Source organism: Euprymna scolopes, chromosome 3, assembly GCF_053919585.1.
Source record: "Euprymna scolopes isolate OS-2025 chromosome 3, ASM5391958v1, whole genome shotgun sequence".
Lineage (NCBI taxonomy): Eukaryota > Metazoa > Mollusca > Cephalopoda > Sepiida > Sepiolidae > Euprymna > Euprymna scolopes.
In genome coordinates this window covers 147,932,122-147,954,200 of record NC_136484.1, presented here as the reverse complement: position 1 = coordinate 147,954,200, position 22,079 = coordinate 147,932,122, and the positions used below count along the sequence as shown (strand labels likewise).

Here is a 22,079-nt window from a genome sequence, read left to right as displayed (position 1 = left end):
GATAGTGTGACATCGTTCAAGTTGTTCTTAAATCCTCATAGGATATCTTCTTCTTCAACAAAAATCGTTGGTCATATTATTGTAGTCAGAGTGGTGATGTAGCAACCGATGTTTTCTACTTCTCTTCTCTTTGTTGTTGATGAAATTTTCTTATTCTTTTTACTAATATCTCTTGTAAACTTTATTAAAAGAAAGAACAACACAAATTAGTTGCCTTTGAACAATCTCTTTGCGATTTTTTTTTGTCTTTATAGTATAAATATACGGAATAATTACATTGTCACATTGGTTCTTGTTAAATCACCACAGTTAAGCGCTATTTAAGCCTGGTTAGTATCAGATGGGTGACCATTTTGGAATACCAGGTGCTTCATGTGGGAGGATATCGATATCTCCATGTCGTCATTTCTACTGACCCGCATATACAGGCGACTGGGAACTGCTTGTGAATTCAATATTTCCTGGAAATTTCTTCCAAAGGAGCAAGTAAGCTCAACTTGTCTATGATGAATACCGCTTTATTCCGTTTTTTTATTTAGATATATGGTAAAGACGTTATGCACGTATACACACAACAACAACCCGTAGCAGAGGGAGGAAGCAGCTATTCCATCAGGAGAATAGAAAGTGAACCTGAGGTTTCCTTTTAGCAGCCATGTAACTCTCGCTTTCTTATTTTACGCTTTAGTCTCCCATCAATTGTTGTTTCTGACAAAGAGGGAATAATTGTTATTTTTCTGGATAGACATCTATCCAACTAACAATTATCATTGACTAATTTTTAATCTTAAACTAATATTTTAGCTCCTTACTTCAAATGGCTTCATGTCTTGTTTGGAGCAATTTCCATAAAAAACATTATTATTATTATTGTCATTGTTGTTGTTGTCGTCATCATCATCATTTGTATTATTATTAATTGTACTCACTAGAAGATCTCACACAGGTCATCATCAGATATTACTCACTGATAATAACTGGTGGTGGTCCCTGGAGTCGGAGTGACATAAAGCCTAAGATTTCCAATACTCTCCGCTTCTTTCGATTGCCTGTGCAAATGACTTATCGTATCAGCCACTTACCATTGACTTTTTTTAGCTCCTTACATCAGGTGGCTTCATGCCTTGTTTAGAAAAATTTCCATAATAAAAGAAAAGTTATTCTGTCTAGTGATTCAGTGAAAAGAAAATGATCCTCTCTGGTCATTCGTCATCAAAGACTAACAGTTTTCTATATCTGTGACGTCACTACTGAGCCATGTAGCGGAATTCTAATAGGAAAATTCCACTCTCCATAATTGTTTAACCTCATGTGAGAATTTACTATATTAACATCATTTCTAAACTCTTACATCTTAATACTATTACAGCTGAATTGGAACTTCATTCATTATTTCTCCTTTAAGTGATCTTTGCCATAGAAAGCTAAGTTTTTGCTGCTGCTATTGCTGCTGTTGTTGTTGTTGTTGTTGTTGTTGTTGTGGAAGAGCATTCATTCAATCATTTCATATAAATCAGATGATCTATTGTTGGCATTGGTTTCCCAAATATCATTTTAGCTAGAATTCTTTCTAAAAATATACTGGATATTTATAGGAGGGACCATGTAAATATTTCCAGCATCTCTAAGTGTTGTGGAACAAACTGGATTCGAACTTGGCTCACCCAGGTTGTCAGACCTTCTCTTAACTACTTAAGCACCATAATCTCCCTGCTTCAGTTACTTATGTTGCAGTTGCTCATGGTTGATGATAATAAATTAGTTTGATGTGTTTTTTTGTCCTAGATATGCATAGCTTGCCTAAAAACAATTAAGCACACAGCTAAAATTATAACAAACTAGCTGTACCCTGGCACGCGTTGCTGTGGCTCGATTTGGTGTAATTGAAGAATCCCTATCACCGCGGTTGTAGCACCCCGAAATCTACCCAAAAATATTTCGTTATATACGAACGGGAGACGGACGTTTCCAACCCAAAGAAAAGAAGAAGAAAAATGAATAATAATAATAATAATAATAATAATAATAATAATAATAATAATAATAATAATAATAATAATAAAGAATGGGTCCTGCATAGTGCCGCCTCTAAGGAAAATACTGAAATAAGAAGAAAAAATAAATAAATAAACGATGAAAATATAGAGAAAGGCATCGAACAAAACGAAATGATGTATGCTATGTTTATAAAAAAAAACGAGATTGGAAAGACATCGAAGCAAGAGCAAAGAAACGGAAGAAGAAGGAAAGAATCCTTGTAATATTTATTTTTAAGTGTAAAAAAATCCTGTCGAAAAAATGGAAGAGAGAAGAAATAAATCAAGAAAATGGAAAGATCGTGAAAACAGACACAGAGGAAAGTGAAAAAGAAAAGAAAGTAAATAAAGAAATAAAAATAAAAAGAAACGATGTTAAACTTGCCGGAAAAATAGGAAACACGGAAAGAGAGAATAAATAAATTTGAGAAATAAGAAGATCGGGAAAACGAAAAACCGAGAAGAGATACATAGAAAACCTAAAAAATATACAAAAAAATATACAAAAAAAAAAAAAAAGGAAACGCTGTTATAGTTGGCTTCCGGGCCTTGATAAGTGGTGTAAAAAAAAAAAATAAAATAAAATAAAAAAAAATAAAACGAAATTGAAGTATTATAATTTTTATTTTAATGAAAGAAAATGTAAAGATATTTTGTGTAGGTTTTGTTTTTATTTTTAACCAACGTGAAATTAGGAGTGTTGCGTTGTTTTTGTTTTTATTTTTAACCGACGTAAAAGTAAGCGTGTTGTGTTTCACCTTAATTGCAGTCCAGGTTTTATGAAAACCTAACGCGGTGTTCGCCCGTAATTGTTTCCTGTGTGGGTGGCGGTGGAAGTATGAATTTATTAGAGAGAGAAGACTTTACTACTTCCACTGATCGTAACCGGTTTTGGAACCCTCACCAGATAAAATATAGGAAGCTCCGATCAGCGAGGTAGTGGATAGGTAATATGCCTATAACACACCTCAGATATTGTGATGCAGTTTGTGCACAGTACATCTGCGTAAAATGTATCAATCCTAATAAGGTCAAACTCGTAGGGGAAAAATGAGTTCATTTTATTTATATAGAGAAGAAAGAAGAAGAGAAGAGAAGAGATAACAGCTGACTCACACGTAACACCAAGTTTGCTAATCAAACATAAGCTTATCTCCCCTTCCCTTGTTGCGTTCTTTCTTAATATTCATTATCTATTAGACAAGCTCATTTTACAAGAGAGAGGATTCCCACTTGCTTTTTTTAATGAAGAAAAGTAAACTTCCATACCGCTTCTAACAGATTTAAATTAAAGAATAAAATCAACTCCTATACCGACGAAAATAGTTTAAAATACATAAAGGGAATCCTTTAATGATGTAGCCACTGACACTCACTTTAGGCGGGTTAAACTAGAGGAAGTATAAAGGGAATATCAGATTCATAAACGGTCCCCAGCCGAATGTATATCCTGGTCAGAGGAGATGACAATGTTAAGCATTTGCAGTTCTTGCAGGGAGATCTCAACGTTCTCTTACATACAGCTTCTGATATTGCCAATTGGTCACTCATCTAGTACTGCCCAGGTTCAACGTTGCTAACTTCGATGATCTGACAAGAACCGGCGTGTCAACGTGATTATGCCATATATCTATTTAGTAATATAAACAATAATCATTAAATTTTGTGAACAAAATCTGACCCAGCATCTGAAGAAATTCTGACAGCATATCAATACATCTAATATTTTAATTAGGAACAAACGTAAGTCTCCGAAATTTCAAAACATTTGACAAAATATCATCTTTGTTGTGATGTTTATATTTCTGTTACTTGTAGTATTTTCCTAACTGTTGACGTGTTGCAAACTGTGTCAATTCCTGTAGATGTTAGTATATCCTTATATACAAAGGGTTGAGTGATTACACTTTAGTGTCAAGAATAGTACAACACAATTTAGTACGATTTCACAACGTTACCTGAAAGTATTGTTTCATACGTTTCCCAAATTTACAGATCAGAAAGTTGTAGGTTTGCATACATTTTTTTTTTTTACATTTTCACCCCAAACAAGGCACATTGCCACTTTGGTGTAGGGGGCTACTATCAGGGGTAACATCTACTGGGGTACTATGTGGGGATTTGGGCAGCAAGATGTCTGTTCACGTTACACTTGAACTTCTGCACGTCAGTACAGTTGGGGAAACAGGAACCTGGAATGGAATTCTAAAGTCTAACGTTTCTGGGGAAGAAACTACTGGAGTAGAAATATCTTTTACATCTAGGGATCTCTACTGTGTGGGAGTGAGATTTAGCTGCCTGTCGGGTTTATCGAGGGTGTTTCTGCAATTCTCCATTAAAATACTTGTAGAACAGGCAGAGGTATGCAACATTTCGTCGATGTGACAGAGGCTGAAGCTTAGATGCCAGTTCAGGGCCTATCAGATTGGCGACTCTCTTTTGAACCTTGTCTAGGAGCGAGAGACTAGTAGCAGATGTACCAGCCCAAATATGACAGCAATACTCCATACATGGGCGAAATTTCACAAAGTAACGGATAAAAATATAAGGTTTCATACTTTTACCAAAGTAACAGACAAAAAAGTAAAATTCATTTATTTTCCAACATAACAGACCAGAAAGTAGGACGTCATACTTTTCTCGTGATAATAGAATGTAGGGTTCATAATTTTCACAAAATAATGGACAAAGAAAGTAGGGCTTCATACCTTGCCCAAAATAATAGAACAAAAAGTAAAGTTTCATACTTTTCCCAAAGTAATAGATCAGAAAGTAGAATTTCATACATTTCCTTAAGTGACAGTTGCAAGAGTAGGTATCTAGAGTAGGTGCCAATCTGATCGACCAAAAAATATCGTTTCATGTTTAACTGAAGATAACACATTCGCAAGTAGGCTTGCATATCTTTCCTAACCTGGAAATATGGTTTCGTACTTTTCCTTGAAGTAATACATTTGAAAATACGCCCCCATTTTGTTTATCAACATAACGGATATGAAAGGATTTGGTCTCTGCTTATTGATCTAATAATCTGCATATTAATATCTATGAGAATATATGCAAACGACTCCAACATTTAAGCAGAAAGTGGAAATTGGGTTTACTTTCGACGGCATCATAATTCGTGTTTCCTTTATTTTGTCCTTTTTCCCTTCATTTCATGAGTGATATTTCTGACAAAGGAAGAAGAATTGCTTTTTATGGGTCGAAATCTATCCATTTAACATTTATTGTTGGTTATTTTTGGACCTTGAAGGATTTTTTAGTTCCTTACATCAAGTGGCTTCATCCTTTGTCTGGAGCGACTTCCATAAAAAAATAAAATAAATTGTTTCAATTACGCGATTTCTAATACTATTATTGTCAAATAGAAAATTGAATCGCAGCTAATCTAATGGCATAGAGTAAACAATTAGGTTGGCTCACCTCGGTAATTGAAGATAAAACGTTTTGGGATTGGTTAACTTAATCAGCAGTTGCTAAAAGTTCAGCTGAAGTAATGATAGATCTGGTTTGCTAACAAAACTTGTGAAAATGAACAACGGCCAGCTGTGGTTAAGATAAGCTAATTATTTAATGACTTAGATCTCTCGACAGGTGAAATAATGAATTGGCGAGAGACTGCATTAACTGTTTAGAATTCAATGTGACACTTTTTAAAATGCAAAAATTTGATGTTAAGTTCATTTTATCGATAGGTTCATGAGAGCTTTTCGATCCTGTTATAATGGTGCAAAGAAACAGAGGAATGAGTGGCCATGATTAGCATGTGCCTGCTGTAAGGAAACAGTGGCAGGTGAACAACTATAAGATGAGCATGACTATGCGCTGTTAAGTCAAAAATAGTGGAAAAAAGCGAGATAAATTCTTATTCAAGAGTTCATTTTTTATGGACACTACATCATACTCATGTGTTTTGGACAACACATCATTCGAGTGTGTTTGGACATCACATGGTTTGCATGTGTTTTGGATTTTTGCCATTTATCTTTGGTGTTCAAAAGGTTTATATCAGACAAGTTGTATGCAGTCACATTGCTTCTTACACACTCGATTCAGGTCTTCCTTGATATACGCCCCATAATGTTCAGGATATCTATTTATGTTATGAGATGCACCCTTTTTGCCCCCCCCACACACACATTAAAAATGACGTTGTGTCACATTTGCTTTAGTGGGAAAGCAAATAAATACCTAAAATGGAAAAGGCAAGACCTAAAACACAAGAATATATAGAGATTGGACGAAATAATGATAAATTATCGAAAATAGTGTTTTTTTCTGGTGAAAACCTTCCCATCAAATCTAGTCTTGCAAAGCTCTTGGAAAACAGTTTTGTTGAAACGGCATTATCCAGATGATTGTTAAGCTCTGCTGTTACTAGAGGTGCCATGTTTTTGTGCTCTTTCTTCACAATCCTTACAATCTCTTTTAGACAGCTTCGTTTTTTTTTCCAGAACTTGTTTAAAGGACGATGTTTTCCCTTCTTTTACGTAGGCCGTCATCACTTTCAAGACAGTTCCTCTTGAGACGGCCACCGTCCCAGCAACTTCTATTACAACAGCACCCGCCATATGGACACCAGCAATTTGTCCTCTTTCGACATTTGATATATCGTTCATTTTAATTTTTTTTACTAATATGCACTATATAAAAGAAAACGATAAATTTAACTAATTAATTCAAGAATATCCATGAATTAAAAAATAAAAAAAATGAAACCAACGTTTTAGTAATATTTTATAATTTTATTGGGTTTTAAAATTTATATATAAACACATTGAGATAAAGTGGAAAAGAGAAGACCTAAAATTCAAGAATATAATTAAGTGTCACACTCAACTGTTTTAGTAAAAAAAAAAAAAAAAAAAAAAAAAAAAAAAAAACAGTGTCAAAAGATGAGATCAATGTTCTGACTTGTCCCTCGATACAACACTCATAACATTGCGTGAAACATTAAGATGTATTATTGGCTTTTAGATCATCCCTTTTCCATTTTATCTCGTACCATCAAATTTATTTTATCCTTTATTTGTCAGACACATTATGGAGTTGATTCAAGAGATGACCCTCGGTACATTGCCTAACCACCTAAGATACTGAGTGATTAAGGCGTCGGTAATCTCACCAAGTTTCTTATAAAGCACAATCAAAGGGATTCTTAGCAGATCAAATATGTTTGGGGTTCATGTCTTAATGCTGTGTAAGTTGACAGAGTGAACATAGGCTTAAACGATTATTCCACAAATTGTGAAGGAAATGCGCTTTGATCTAAGGATTGACGGGATCTGAAACTTCTCCATGCAATACGGCAGAGAGCAGTGGTAGCAAATCCACAATCGACACCAGCATTCAATGTGTTGCTTATATAGCAGAAATGGCGTCAGTATCACACAAGGCACCAGCTACATCATATATGCCTCAGCGCAACATTCGATTTTTGACAAAGATTTATGGCAGATATAATCCGGGTTAACTGTTTTTTACCCATGGAATACATTGCCGTGAGACTGCTTCCCTGTTGATTTCAACTTAATCATCTTTATTTTTTGTAATGCAAAGTTGCTTGTCATTAATTTTGTAGTGGAAATCGTTCCAGACAAGGCATGAAGAAGGGAAAAATACTATTTCAAATTGAAAAAAAAAACCAACCAACTCTGTGTTAGATTGATAGATTCCGACCCAGGAAACTGCAATTCTTTCCTGTTTTTCAGATACATCGTTCATAGAATGTGAGGTTTAAAAGAAAAATAAAGGAAGCAAAAGTTATGAGACTACCGAAAGTAAACCCACTCTCCTTTTAAATGCAATGTCTATAAATTCTTATAGGTCATTCCAAAAGTAATCAAACGCAGTTCATATCATTGATTAATGTTAGTACTTCCAGAGGGTTCCTTAATATTCGAATGTCAATCATTCCCATTTCATTAACCGTTATCCTCGAATGGCTCCTAGTCTTAGTAAATGGTGAACCCAGTTGTAATAAAAACAACAAAAAAAAAACAATCATATTTCAAATAAAATCACTACACGACTGTATTACATAACGATTGCCGTTGGTTAAATGAAAAACTTTGAATGACACCTTAAGTGCTAGAGATAACCTCAGAATGGAAGTTGACGAAACCAGGTGACTTCCAGAGATTTTTCTGTCAAGTGTCTAGCGATATTTCAAGCAAGGAAGATGCGTCAAGTGTTACATCCCCAACTCGCAATGTAACTAGGTGCAGTGGGACGAACTCGCTGTTTATTTATGTGTCTGTCTGTCTGTCTGTCTCTCTCTCTCTCTTTCCCTCACACACACACACACACACACACACACACACACACAAGTAACTCTGCTATCTGGTGTTTTCTCTGTAATAAACCTTCATTAAAAATTAAACATCGTCGTCCGAATGGTTGTATTCATTCACTTACAAAAAGCCTGGGCTTAACGACGACACGTGTGTATAATAGTTTATATACGCACTGGCAAGGGAAAACTTAACACTAGTTTGCATTGGGATCACAGCAATCGATGGAGTTCACAACGACGCCTCTAACTCTAACCCCTACATAATGGCTTGGTTTGATTTAGATTTTCAAAACATTTTTTAAGAATTCTTTACAGCATTTTTGCTTTTTGATAAATTTAAAGTAGAGGAAGGAGGCTGCAATTATGTGATCTTTTTTATTTTTATTTTTTTAACTATTTACGTCGTTTTTATACGTTGAACACTGTTTTTTCTTTAATCATTTTTGTTGTTTGTTTATATGGTGGTCGCTAGAAAAGTGGGGAATTTGTTAAACAATAGTTTTACTTTTTTTTTATTCAATTTTCACCCCAAAAAAGGCACAGTGCCACTTTGAAGTAGGGGGCTACTATCGGGACATAAGTTGCAGGGGTATTATGAAGGGAGATGAGTGGCAAGATGTCTGTTCACATTACACTTGAACTTCTGCATATCAGTACAGTTAGGAAAGCAGAATCCCGAAAGCGAGTTTCAAAGTTTAGCAGTTCTGGAGAAGAAACTATTGGAGTAGAAGGCTTTCTTACATCTAGGGATCTCTACTGTAGAAAGGGTGGGATTTAGCTGCTTTTCGGGTTTGTCGGGGGTGTTCACGTCGAGAGAGTACAAGTGCTAGTAGTTCGTCAGAGCATTCACCATTAAAATATTTGTAGAACAGGCAGAGGGATGCAAGATTTCGTCGCTGGGACAGAGGCTGAAGTCTAGATGACAGTTCAGGACCTATCAGGTTGGCGACTCTCTTTTGAACCCTGTCAAGAAGTGAGAGACAAGTAGCAGATGCACCAGCCCAAATGTGACAACTTTTGTGAGTACTTTTATAAAAAAAAAATTTAAATGCTAATATTATAATACACTCACAAATGTTGGTCATGCAAATCGAAGAAGTGAATGAGCCAGACGTAATAAAATCTAAACAAAATAAAATCTAAACAAAATAAAATCTAAACAAAATAAAATTTAAACAAAATAAAATTTAAACAAAATAAAATTTAAACCTTTCACGTTTTTTCTTAGCGAACACTACATTTTTATACTCCACAAAATTTTTGGATTTTATAAAACTTTATTTTTTATGTATTTATTTATTCATTTTTCTTTCATCATTATTTTGTTGGATTCCATTGCTGTTAAATTTTTATTACCCCAAAATAATAGTGCCACAGGTTTTCTCTGGTGTCACATACATCGGTCATAACTTGGAAAGTTCAACTCAAACAGAGTGATACCAACTAAACATCATTGATAAAAATCAAGCACTGTTGATATTTGATGGTCTGCAGTAAAAATAAAAGGAAGTCATTTCTTTGAAAATTTTTCAGCGTTGATAAAGGAATTATCAAAAGAATTAAATATCTTTTTTCAATGAATAAATAGTATTTTTCTTTCCAGTCATTTATGGCTGAATAATTTTTTTAAAAACGTTTTTTTTTTATTTTGCATTTCTTTTGTTTGTTTTTCTTTGCTTTCATTTAGTGTGTGTGTGTGTGTGTGTGTGTGTGTGTTTGTGTGTGTGTGTGTGTGTGTGTGTGTGTGGATTTTTTGTTTCTGATTTTTTTTTTTAGTTTTGTGCTTGGCTTTCCATTTCATCATTAAACTGGTCATAGAATTATTTTTTTCCATGTGATAATCAAATATTAAGACCATTGAACGCATCTTGTGCTTCCAGGTGTAAACATTAATTAGTGTAATTATTCCTTTTTATGGCTATTCAAAGCAGTAACATTTCACTTTATTTACGTCTTTATGTGTCTTTCTCCTTTTTTGATTTCCTTTTCTTTTTCTTTCTTTTTTTATAAACATTGCCGTAGACAGCAGGCTCACGACGACCTATAAAAAAAACACATGCAATTTATTTTAGATTTTGTAGTCGGCGGAAATGTGTATCATTACTACCTCTCCATATTTATTTATTCATTTTATTTTTTAATACACTAATGCATTTTATGTTTGTACGTAGGTTATCACCTTTCATACACACACACACACACACACACACACAAATGAATAATAAGATGCTTCTATTAGCGAAAATGGTGATAGGTGACTTACCTGATGTTGGTAACATAAAAAAAAATAGACTTTTCATTTTAAAATGAATTGTCCCAAAATCAAATTATCTAGTTCCATTGACTAAAACAGTACAGTTTTAACGAAATAGATTTAAAAAAAAAAAAAAAAAAAAGTGATATTCATTTGTAGGGAAACGCGTGACTTACCTAACTAGCACGTGTGCATAATTCAATGGGTCGGGCGTGGAACGAAATGAATGAAGAAGAAACAAACAAAAATGGCTACCTTATCTCTTTATATGCCTGCAATGTTACCACCTGATATGCAGATGAGATGCTCCTGATTGGAGATAAAAGAGGGTTGATTTTTTAAAGGGCACGTTCATTTTGAAGTTGGATTTCGAAGAAATAAGTTGAATTAGCAGAAGTGCGTTTGGAGTTGAGAGAAGGTGCGTTACGTATACAGAAGTTTGGAAGTTGGAAGTTTGGACAACAGTGTCAAACTTACCCAGGAAATTATTGGTGTGACGGGCAGAAGAAATAACACTCAAGTTATTGAATTATATCATTTTATTAACTCGAAGAACATTTAACTAATATTTATTTTTAGGTTAAAAATACAGATAATATTTATTGTTTAAAAATAAATTAAAATACCTTTCTGAAGATTTTAGATAGGGATTAATAATTTGGATTTTTTGGGATTATTCGGACTATGGTCTTTATTTTGGATGTCATTCGCACAACGTTTCAGTCGATGTAACCTCCAACATTTTTCATGTATATCTTGTCGAACATGGGAATCTTTCTGTCGAATTCGTGAATCTAAATGTTTAATCCTAATTGTGAGGGATATACTAAGATTACAATTGCGAATTACTTAAAACTTATACCTGGTCATAGCTGACGGAACAAGAGCAAGCTACTCCATGGAGTATGTTAGATATTTTATTTCACATGCCTTTCGCTCCAAGACATTGGCAAAATAAGACATTGGCAAAATAAGACAAAAACAAGGCCTACCTTTAAATTCAATACAAATTTTATTAGATCCTCGGTTGCATAAAGGAATGACCATTTTGCCTCTATAAACAGAGCTATAAACAACGTCCAAAACTGATAGTCTTTCATCTTCAACAGGAACTGGAAGCAGGTTCATCTGTCTTCGAAGATATGAGTTTGAAGCCGTTTGAAGGGGTCGATAGGATGCCTCCTGATGTAAAAAGATTCAGTTCTCGCACTGAGAGGATATTGCACAAGTTAATAATTAATGTTCATGTAGGAAAAGTCCTTCATAGCAGGTCGGCAATTCAGACCTAAAAAAGTATCTAGCGGACAAATAATAATTAATGAGCCTAATTATTTAGGCTTAAAATAAAAGTCTCAAAGAGACTAAAGTTGAAGGCCTCATTAATGTCTTATATGCGGTGGGTGAGTTTCATAGATTCTTCTTGTACTGCTGGCTTGATAAAACTGGAAAAAGAGGTACGCAATGCAAAAAAAAAACAAAAAAAACAGTGAATCGCCCCACTGTAAATACAATCGACCAGTCTGATTGGTCCAAAACAAATACAATGGGAGGCATGATGTAATTGTCAAATTTCTAGCAATTAACTAAAAAAGTTTCGTTTCAAAGTTCGTGTAGATTCCCCATCTCGACACCATACACATGAAGAAAATCGCAGGTTACATAGATCGAAACTTTATGAGCATTAAATTCAAGATGATAACCATCCCAATAATCCAAATACGACGAAAATAGCTTTATGGAAATAATGTCCGTATTCAATTGCCCTGGATAAGTAATAACAAGAACTGAGTTGTAATTTTGAATAAATAAAAGACACCTTTCTCTTTTTTTTTTAATTCTCCATTTTGCTGGGATACACCGAAAAGAAGACGTAGTCCACTCGCGGAGACAGCAAAATATACACCCGTTCTTATTGAATGATTGGAGTAAATGATGTGATAAATCTCTTCTATTCGAAAAGCGCCAAACCACGGAGAACACATCGGATTCGGACTTTGCTTAACCCTTGTCAACAGGAATGGAGATATATTTTGTGGTATGTGCGAGTGAAGTACCCATCTTTTCCGGTTAATATCAGCAAAATGAAGAGAAAAGTCTTCTTTGAAATAGATGAATATCATCGAAAGTTTCATTTTAAAAAAATAAGTAAATGATTTTATTCGCTTATTATAAAAAAAATGTTATATTATTTGGTGTTCTAACTTCTCCAAATAAAATTTTAATTTAATTTTGAATTACTTGTGAGAGAAATACAGATACAAAAAAGGCGGGCACATTTTTTTTTTTTTTTTTTTTTTTGATACACTAACAGAAATGTCAAGATAGGCGATCATAGTGATATTTTACTTTGTTTTAGTAATTCTTTGCTTCTTTTGTTTATTTCTTTCTCCTTACTAATATCTCTGTAGACTGCAAGCCTACGACAAGTTATAATTGATTAAAAAAAAATTGCAATTTATTTTTTGATTTTGTAGCCGGAGATAATGTGTATCATTACTACCTCTCCATATTTGTTTTTGTTTATTGCTATCTTGAAGATTAAAATTAGATGCATTACATAACCGAGTGTCGACAGTTTGGAGACAACACACTTTTTAACAATGAGTAATTGAGTTTTAGATCAAGCAAAGAAAGCAATTATTAGTCCACTAGCATTGCTCCCTGTCGTTGCCCGAGGGCATGGGCAACAAAATAGAAGTGTTAAAAAATGTGACATCTCCCTTTTAAAACGTCTTTTTTATGCCCCCTTTCTTTCTCTCTGTCTGTATGTCTCTCTCTCTCTCTATCTATCTATCTCTCCCCCCCCTCTCTCTCTCTCTCTCTCTCTCTCTCTCTCTCTCTCTCTCTCTCTCTCTCTCTCTCTCTATTACTCTTTCTTCCACTTTCCCTACATCAGATATTATCTTTTAGAGTCTTTTGAAATCAGCATGGGGAAATTAGTGTTTCTTAAGGATCAGAAATTTCTTTCAATAAAAAAACAAATTGCTACATAATAATATTAATAATCACTCTAAATGTTGACCCCCCCCCTTCTTGCTATTTCTCTTCCTCGTAACTGTCAAAAGGATTTGAATTGGATTTGAATGACATGATCCTTTTTGTCGTTCACAGCTGACAGCTTCACTACCGGATCCAGCACTACACCATCATTAGGAAGAACTACTTCACGGTTTCAGCCCCTATTCCTTGATTGCTTTTCTGGAGTGTTGTGCCCCTTCTGTCAGGATGTGGTTATGCAGCACTGCTGTCACCTGCCCCAAAATGATGTCAAGCCACATCCACCTTTCAGCCATCATCAATATCAACAACTGATTGGATTGCATTGTGACGTCATACACTACTCTGCATATGACGTCAGTATCATCTGCTTCATTTCTATTCTATCACGATTCAAAAATTCACCTCTCCTTCCAGTTCATATAATCTCTCTTCTGCCGTACCCAATAAGATGTATGCTCTACTGTTTCCTAAAGAGCTTTTCTCAGTTCTAAGCGATGGTGAAATAGGTTTACAACCGTTCGCTACACATGTCCCTCAATAGTCAAATGAATTAATTCGACCTTCCATCTTTATTTTCAGACTCCTGTACTAGCTCTTCATCATTTTTTTTTTCTATTTTCTCCAGCAGAAAAATTTTCTTCCAATGGTATGGTTAATTATAGTATTATTCCTTCTTTCTTTTCTGCATACCATATGATCCGGTAGTCGTTCAGATGATATCAACAGATTTATACTTAACCCTTTTATGATCTGGTTGGACTAATTCGTTCAGACGTAAATAAATGAATACAACGGCATAAATAAAGGGGCAATTGATTCAAACACGCCCTGTATGTATTAGTTCTGTATCTGGGTAGATGCCAGATACCTCCAGATTGCAACTGTTTATTGCTAGCATTGAGTATGACGCCATCTAAAATTAACAATAAATATTTTTTTCAATCAGCTACATCATAATGCAGATTATAAAGGGTTAACTTCCAATTTCCAGTTCATCTGTCATCTAATTTTGTAGTTGTTCGATGATTTACTCAGATTACTTTCTGGAAGTTATCACTACAGACAATAATAGGAAAGTTCAAAATGGGCATTTAATTTACGTTCGGAACCCTCATAACATTTTACCTTGAAGTAGTAATTTCTTTAGCTCCTTATATCAAGTGGCTTCATGTCTTCTTTGGAGTGATTTTCATTAAAAAATAAACTAAGAATAATATAAAAATTGATCAACTCTTCTTTCATGCAATTACTGGCTGAACGAGAACAATTTACCTCATGGATTAAAGTAAGTGTTGCGTTTGAAATTACGTACAGATTCCAGAGTTCAAGAGAAACATTCTGTAATTCGACGATAATGTACCTGTAGGAAGTTGGAAGTTACATCGGTTGAAACGTTGTGAAAATAATATCCAAGATTAGAACCGTGGTTCAAATAATGCAAATAATATACAATGGTCAAATCGCAGTAAACTGCAACTCTGCATAGACAAGAGCAGTATTTATAAATCATGGCCAAGAACTGAGTGTTATTTTGGAATGTGAAATTAACGGACTCATAGTGCGATTTTTCCATCTGAAAATACTTTAAGGCCGGTTAAATTAAATATCTCATTTGGCCTAAACAACTGACCACCAATACAAGCCAGTAATAAAACCTTCTTTTGATTCTTTTCCAAAAATCAATAGATAAAAAAAAAAACATTTTCTTTTGATAGAAGAAAATATCAGAGAATTGCTTGCGAGAGTGGGTGTGTTCGTTTTGGCATTTCTCCATGAGATTAAGGAGACGGAATTGCCTCATGAACAGAACTAAACCAAACAGGTTTCATTTTGCTTACTTTTGGGGAAAAAAACTTTTGCGTTATTTTCTTTATTTTCATTTAATACTATTGGAGTCAACAATACAAACTTCCAGCTGACTGGTCCTATCACCTCTGCCAAGGAGGTTATGTTTTTCATCGAGTTTGTTTATGAACGGCCTAACATCCACATCACTTGGCCAATTGTCACCAAACTTGGTTAAAATATTGGTTATGGTCTAAATTTAAAATATCTAGGTTAAAGGTCAAGGTTACAAAAAAGTTGAAAGTCACACGTTTTGGTGATAACTGGTCTTTAGGTACCGCCAATATAAGACACAGGACCCCCCCCGCCGATGTAACCATAATTTAATTTAATATTATCACCATAACTTTTGCACCATTTAAAATGCAAAGTATCAAGTAAACTAGTAATATTTTTTTACAGCGTACGAAAATGATGCAATGCGAGACCAAAATCGTGTTTACATTATCGACGCCTTAAAATGACGTTCCGATCATTCCAAAGACACTCGTGTTTAAAAAAATCTAGCAAAAATCAACTAATGGTCAGATTTTCATGAAACTTTTGATATATATTCAATTTTAAATTAATTTATATTTTAAAAGAAGTTTTTGCTAAATATGTAAGGGGAAATATTTTTGAGGTGTTCGAACCCCCCCCCCCCCATATTTCATATTGCTATGAAAACTAAACAAAATAAATTTAGGTCCATAAAAATTTTATAAAGCTGAAGAGTTTTTATAATTACAAAATAGTTTTATATTACTTACCTTTAAGTTGTAAATAAAAGTGGATGTAAAATCAATGTTATTATGTTTGAGAAAAAAAATCAACATTTTTCTCAATAATATATAAACCCTGTGTATCACTTTATTGCAGGTAAATATTTAATTTTGAAATTGCTATGAAATGCAGAGACGTGATATTTGGTACAAGTTGCCTTATGTCCTTGATTTTTGTGGAATTTGAACAAATATTTTGAAAATTATGTTAATTCTTCTATTTTCTGGTAATTTTAAGTGTGTATCACTTTATTACAAGTATCTAAAAATGTATATTTTCCGTTATAAAACAATATTCTTCACATTTCTATTTCTTTGAAATAAAGGACATATCCAGTAACAATATTAACCAAAGGAAATATTCATTTATCAACATAACTTCCACGCTTCAAAATCACTTGGAATAGCCTCTTGTCAACTGATGATGTCAATCGGTGGATTTGAGATGATGTGATGCTATAGGAAACTTCTAAAATCTTCATCCAAAGTTCATCCTTCGACGAAAATTGAACACCTCCTTCATAAACTATGATCTTTATTAATGACCAGAGCTGCTCAATTGGGTTTATATCTGGAGAACAAGGTGGCCATGTTATCAAATTTTCTCCACTAATGCTTAATGACTTAAGTTAGGATGTCGTAGCCTTGGCTGAGTGGGATGGCACATTGTCGTGAATAAAAAGCAATTTGCGGTGACGTGTCAATGGAAGGTCATCAAGTCATGGTGACGAATGCTCATTTAAAAATAAAACATAAGACTGGATTGTCAGTTTGACACCTTCTGGCACTCGAAATGGTCCAATTAGTTCATTGCAGATTATTCCAGCCCAAAACCTCCACCTCCCTGTAGACAATGGAATCGATGATGGGTAGACAATTCAAGGGAACTCTAAACTTTGGCACACTCATCTGGTCAAGGGTTGCTCTGGCCTCACCAGTGAAAAGAACATTTTCAAAGCTGGCTTTCATATATTTCTGAGCCCAAGACAAACGCTTTTCCTTATGAATTTGGTTTAAAACAGGTCTTGCTATGGGCTTAATGCTTCTTTGAATTTCGTTTAAGTCATTTCTGAACAAGGAAGGTATTCCAGCCTTGTCAAGTATAGCAGCACTGTTGCTGCCCGGCTGCTTGATAAGTTGATGGCGAATTTTTCTAACATCGCAAGCAGAAACTGACTTTCTTGTGTTTTTGTTCTTTCCTTGGTTTGATGTTTGGATTTTCAACGAATGAAGACACTGTTCTTTGATCTCTTCCAAGCTCCTTGGCTAGATCTACAAGAGATAAACCTTCTGCAAGGCTTGAAACAACACATTCCTTTTCACGAGCTGTCAATCGCTCCTTTCTAGGCATTTTGGGAGACCTGCAATAAAGTGGTACACACTTTAAATTACCAGAAAATAGAAAAATTAGCATAATTTTCCAAATATTTGTTCAAATTCCACAAAAATTAGAGAAATAAAGCACACTGTTATGCTCTTCAAGTGTACCAAATATCACTTCTCTGCATTTCATAGCAATTTCAAAATTAAAAAAATATTGACCTGCAATAAATCTATCTACAGGGTTTATATTGAAAAGTTCAGTCAAAAACGAACTTTCAACTTCTGATTGTTTCTAAATTTGCTGTATGGATCTGATATTATTCGATAATATTAAGAACCATGCAAAATTTCAGTCTGATCAGACAAGTAATTTCCATTAGCATAACTTCATACAATATTGAGAACTAAGACTAGATAAGACTTTGGCCGATCCTTATATTGCCAGGCAGAGATATGCATTTCTCATCGCTGACTTGTTTTTTTTGTTTTTTGTTTTTTTCTTTTTTATTTCTTATTTTGACAAACTCATTTTTGTGACGTCAGGGGAAAAAAAGTTGAATTAGATAAATTTACTTAAAATCTGTTCCCATATATTTGAATCATTTCATTCGGTTTGATCTCCTCTTTCCTCGTTATTTTACTAACATTTCACCCATTGTACTCGACTCCTTCGGATGTCGCTCATATTTAGCATATATAAAATTCTATAAATTATCATTATTTTTTTTTAGATAATGTACGCACAGACAAAAATGCTATAACCTGAATGACTTGTGCCAGACTCGTCTAGTCCTCATCCCACTGTTGTAAATAATTGCAAATCAAGCCGAGATGAATTTTAAACATGACTTAAACAACCTGGGTGACAGAGTGTGTCCTCAAATTCCATTCCATGAGCGATGTTTCTGACAAAGGGGGAAGAATTGCTGTTTTCTAGATTGGAATCTATCTATATAAAATTTATCGTTAACTAGTTTTTTTTTACCTTGAAATAGTAATTTTATAGCTCTTTATTTCAAGTGGCTTTATGCCTTGTCTGGAGGGATTTCCATAAAAAATAACTCTCACGCTCTCACTGAACCGAAAAGAACTATCACCATTAAATCAAATCAATGTCAAGAGAGAAGTGTATCGAAGAGACTATTTTCATTAAATCAAAAAGTACAATAAAAAAAATAAAAAGGCATGCAAATCTATCTGTGCACATGATTCCTTGCTATGGCAGAATGGTAACTTTTAAATAAAACAATCAGATTTACCGTTTTGCAAGTTTCTACGGGCTCATCAGTGAAAGAAATCTTTCTCATAATTTTAAGACATTTGTGATTGTCTAATTAAAATGTCACTCAATCTTCATTAAACGTACAATCTTCAATCGTCTGCTGTTCAGCCATTGCTGTCATTCAAAGACATGGCGTTTCAAATAAGCAAACAGGAATCTTTGGTGAATCGCTCAACCTCTAATGCTAACACGCTGTTCGGTGTCCGAAACTATCTCATAAAATTTCTATTTTCACACACAAAAAAAAAATAAAATAAAATAACTCAGAAATCTAAAATAAAATCTAAACTTGTCTCATAAAATAATTATTTGTAATAAAATAGAAGACAAATTTAAGTGTCATCGACATTGTGGTGCGACTTCGTCCTCTTCCAGCAATCACCATTCTCTGTACACAAAAAGACAAATATTTCAGATCATGATCATTTCGCCTATTTCTTTTGATGATATTAGAGATATTAATTCTTTCCTTTTTTTTTTCTTTTTTTCCTGGCACACTTTTGACGGAAAATAAAAGCAGGCAATTAAGCAGTGAGGCAGGTTGATGGATGATTTTTCTTTTTCGATAAAATTTAAAAAAAAATCATAAAGAAAATATATAATAACCAAACTTTTTAGCCGTTAACACAAGAAAAAAGTTATAGGCCGTTGATTTGGAATGAGTGCTTTATGCTAAATTGATTGTTGAATATCGTTAAATTTGTACTCATTTTTACATTGAATACTATGTTGATCCCTAACTGTGCATCAAAAGTATAACGTAATGCTTAGTTCCCTGCACCTTATTATAACAAAGGTTCATATAAAATTTCAGCCAGATTGGGCTAGTAGTAAAAGTGTGACTGATAGACAAGCCGACAGAAAGACTAAGAGAAATAAAATATAAACAACGAGGAAAAAAAATTAATAAAACGAAAATCAGTTAAAAACAAAAATCAAATTTTTTCTTAAAAATTTCTATTTAACCATTTTATGATTGTATCTTTCCGGTTTATCTTTAATCGTTATTATTTTGGAGTTTTCCTTTTTCTAGACTAGTTGCCCTATCAAGGTTGGAGAGTCTGGTCAACCCTTTTATTTAACATGTAGCTGTCGACCAATGGAAGAGTCTATCAGACACGTGTAGGATGAATCATAATGTATGAAAGCGAAACCTGGTCAGTGAGAGTTGGAGGACATGCATTGCATGAAAAGAAATATTATTAGTTAGTATTAGTTGCGTTATTTATCTCCTTCTCCCACAGTGAGATGTGATACAAGGTTCAGACCGTATGGTTGAAGAGCCAACGCCCTATAGAAGAGCACTTTAACCTGCCCCCCCCCCTCAAATGTCTGGGTAGCTGAGTCAACATTCCACAGTAGAAGGGTCCTTGGACGATTGGCAGTGAACTAACCCCTTCTGAAAGGGAGAAGGTAAAGCTTGGGAGGGTTGGCCTCCTAGAAAAACATGCGATCAACGCCATACATTGGTTAACACGGAACAAAGCATCTCGTCAATGGCCTTATACTCTGTTATTTTTGGAACCTGCATCATATAAGGAGAAATGATATTATAATATAATAGATGCAATGAGTTTTAAAGACGGGCTTAGATCTGATGACCTCAGAGGAAGATTAAATCTAAGCAGTGTAGGGAAATGTGTGCAAAACTGGAGACTTCATTAATATGGTCACATTGAAAGAATGGATGAAAGTTCTTGGGTTAGTAGATGTAGAAAAGTTCATGTAGCGGAGTCATTTTGGGATGGGGAAGGCTAAAGAAAACATGAGAGGAGTTAATAAGGATGGATTCGATAGAAATGGTATTGGTCATATGAAGCATATATATGCATGTACAGTGGTTGTATAGATTGGTTTCGTAGAAGTAAATCCAATGAAACCTGCATGATTATTAAAGAGTACTCAATGGAGGAAAGAGCTGGTATATAGCCTGTTTATTAAACATCATTGGTTACATATGTGTATACATGTTTCAGTGGAATGCTAATTCAAGGAGATCATTTGATCAGACAAAAAAGGAGCAATATTGAAAAGAGGGTCAAGAGTACATTTATTTTTTATAAGATATTAGAATGTGGTTTGTTTCATCCCTCCTACAACCTACTGGTAAAAACAAAACTTGGGAATATGTACCTACAAAAAAAAAACACTTCCCACCAGGTAGTACACTGCATAAAATCGTTAACAAAAACACCTTAAAACTTAGCTACAGCTTTACTGAAAACATAGAAAGAATAATAACTAGCACAATAAAATATTAATGAGAAATAATTCTACTAGAGACACTAATAATAATGATAACAGAAAGACCTCCAATTGCCAAAGATCGACTGAATGTCCACTAAGCAATAATTGCCTCACATCTTCGGTAGTATACCAGGCTAAAATTGCACCATGGAAAACGCAGAAATAATTTAAGGGTTTAATAATTGTATTGGGTCTTGTCATCATATCTTATCGCAATAGAAATTAACCCATCGCATGGCGGTGCTGCTGGCCTCCTTAAGGTCTTGGTTTGAGCAATGAGGACCCAATCGGCAGTTTTCCCTAAGGTGGTGCATAGCAAACCTTCACGTGGTGCCCCTGTTAATCTTTGGAGACTGATTGCTACACCACGCATAGAAATATACCCATTACTAGAGGCGGTAAAAGGATTGGGTCTTGTAATTTGAAGGTTATATACCTACGGGAAGTCATCATAAAGCAATGTTGCATAAGGAAACCAACCACATAATTGATCCCAAACGATAACTAAGTATTCTAACTAGAGAGTTTTGGGAACGGAATACCTCATCAATATAGACAAATATATGCTATTATGTACCTGTTTGCATGTATACGGTCTTGAAAACCTATCTCTATAACAAAGCATATGAATCTATAAAATATATTTATACTCTAGAATTAAGGAAAATAAAAGAATGACAACCATCGAAATTAAGTTTATATATATAGATATGAAAACCTTTGGTGCTGTAATTACTTCAGGCACAGCAGTAGAATGGAAAATATAACTTCCAGTACACTACCTTTATTTAAATCATATAAATAAGCTTATATATCTGTTCACTGGCTCTTAATTTAACCATATTGACACATAGGGTATAAATAAACAAATAAATAAATAATTTGAAAACGAAAAGCAAATGAATGGAGAAAAAAAGCAGGGAATGAAATAAATGAATAAATAAATAAATACAAAGAGCTTAACAATAAATAATGGTAATGTAGTTGCTCCCAGAAAAAAATAATAACCATAAAAACCAAAGATAAGGAAGTT

The 22,079-nt window shown here is 34.1% G+C and overlaps 1 long non-coding RNA gene across 2 annotated transcripts in view; it reads right to left on the bottom strand.

Moving 5' to 3' along the window:
- Positions 1-9,987: 9,987 nt before the first annotated feature.
- LOC145259731 (uncharacterized) overlaps positions 9,988-22,079 on the bottom strand; it is a 74,106-nt gene continuing 62,014 nt past the window's right edge. Inside the window, exons 1-2 of one of the 2 annotated variants that reach the window (XR_013864194.1) lie at positions 16,183-17,615; positions 9,988-10,375 (exon numbers count right to left, since the gene is read on the bottom strand). This is a non-coding gene — a long non-coding RNA (uncharacterized LOC145259731). Of the gene's footprint in view, positions 10,376-16,182; positions 17,616-22,079 lie in introns of those variants that run through there. The other variant, XR_013864195.1, reaches the window with a different exon arrangement.